The sequence below is a fragment of the Seriola lalandi genome, unplaced genomic scaffold, assembly GCF_002814215.2.
Source record: "Seriola lalandi dorsalis isolate HSWRI2012SDOR001 ecotype SW California unplaced genomic scaffold, Sedor1 jcf7180002055009, whole genome shotgun sequence".
NCBI lineage: Eukaryota > Metazoa > Chordata > Actinopteri > Carangiformes > Carangidae > Seriola > Seriola lalandi.
The window spans coordinates 122,504-124,459 of NW_019525552.1; the positions used below are offsets into that span (position 1 = coordinate 122,504).

Consider the following 1,956-nt stretch of genomic DNA (forward strand, 5'->3'; position numbering starts at 1 on the left):
TCTGATTTAGGGTCGGCATCTTTAACAATCTTCCCTTTTCTAACCAGGTCTGTGATTCTTGAACCATGTAAGATCCAGTAAGTACTGTCACATTCATCCTGACCATCGAACACATATTTACAGGACATAGTGACGTCATCTCCATCTCTGACAAAGACGGAGGAGGAATATTGTCCCGTCACTTCTGTGGAGAAGATGAGAGAGAAAAATGAACCATGTTAGTTCACAAAACTCATCAGATGAAAGTCAAACAGCAAATTGAACCGTCCTCATTAGAGAAATGTAGTAATGTATCATCAGTGATGTCAATAAAGTTACATTATACATCCTTACCTGTGATCTGGAGCCCGAGTATCAGAAATAAAGACATTTTAATCCTGATTTCAGTCATTGTGTCCGAGTTTCTCTGTGTCTGAGAACTGATGTGTGTTTAAGAGAAATGAAGCCTCTCCTTCCTTCCTGTTTGTACTGTCACTTCCTCTTCCTCTTTCTCTCTCTCTCTCTTTCTCTCCCTCTCTCTCTCTCTCTCTCTCTCTCTCTCTCTATCTCTCTCTGTCTCTCTCTCTCTCCCTGTCTCCCTCTCTCTCTCTCTGTCTCTCTCTCTCCCTCTCTCTCTCTCTCTCTCTCTATCTCCCTCCCTCTCTTTTGTAAGTGGCTATATTTCCGTGGGCAGAACGAATCAGCTTCTCACTTCTCCCTCCTGAATTTCTCAATTTGAGCAGCTAAAGTTTAGTTTTTTACTTTTACATGTTAAGAATTGTGTTAATTCTCTCCTGCAAAGGCAGATTAATAATCCATGAACAATCATAATCAGCGGTCTAAGCACCAATCAGCAGAGGTCAGATGTCACATCCTGTGAAACCCAGTGCAGGGTGACGTGTTGGGAAACGAGCTTGACGTGCAGCAGCAGATGAGGAAGCTGTGGTTCGGCGTGGACATGAAGGACACGAGCCGCTGACTGCTGCTCTGACTGGACTGATGATGAAACTCCTGCTTCACAGGGAAATGAGAGAGACCTCCAGTCACTCGCTTCATGAGCTCCAACAGACTGAGAGCTGAATGACTGTCTGATGGATCTGAGGGTGAAAGTCACAGAGCCGATTCTTCATATGACGGGTTGGTGATAATATCAGGAGACGGTCAGCTGTTGCTGTAAATGTCGCTGCGCTGATGAAAAACATCGTCTCAGAAACTCTTGAGCTCCAGAAAAAAAGATCCAGAGTCCCGTCACTGGACTTACAGGTTTATTCTACAATAATCAATTAAACATAATGAAGACATAATTAAACATATGTGACTCCAGCAAACATACAATCTGTTACTTACAATAATTCCCAAGTAAGATAAATAATAAGAATGAGGCAAACTCAAAAAGCATTTACAAACACTTCAACGGAAACTCTGACAAATCCTTTCATCCATCAAAACACAAAGGTATGGAAGCCCGGAGAGGCAAGTTTTTGTTTTGTTTTTAATAATGATTTCAGTCCAAACACCGATGAGAAACATGAGTATTACAAGAAAAAGGAAAAAACAAGAAGAAAAAACAAGAAAAGAATAAAGAAGAAAAGTCACGTGTCTCTCACAGCTTTTGTAAAATGTACATCTGTTTTTGGTGTAAAGTACGGTGGCCCTGAAGCTCAACACACTGCAACTCAACAAAACACATGAAAACAGAAAAACAGAAAGTATTTCAGAAAACATTTTGACAACACACCTGCTGCAAATAGTCACAACACAACGGAGGCGTTTCCAGGGGGACTCTAAAAAGTGACGGACCTGCTGGGACACACTTGTTGTTCAACGCTTCGTGAAGTTAAAACCACTGAACATCAAGTGAACATGGAGGGATTCGCCTGGAAGACGTCCAGCAGGTGCGTCCCGTCCAGGTTCATCACTGTCTCTTAATGTTATTTTCTGCCTTTATTCTGATAGAGACAGGAAGTCAGAGGGGAC

At 42.1% G+C, this 1,956-nt stretch overlaps 1 protein-coding gene across 2 annotated transcripts in view; it reads right to left on the minus strand.

The window, feature by feature from the left end:
- Nucleotides 1–1,956, minus strand: part of LOC147817154 (uncharacterized) — a 6,769-nt gene that overhangs the window by 2,665 nt on the left and 2,148 nt on the right. The window lies entirely within an intron of this gene.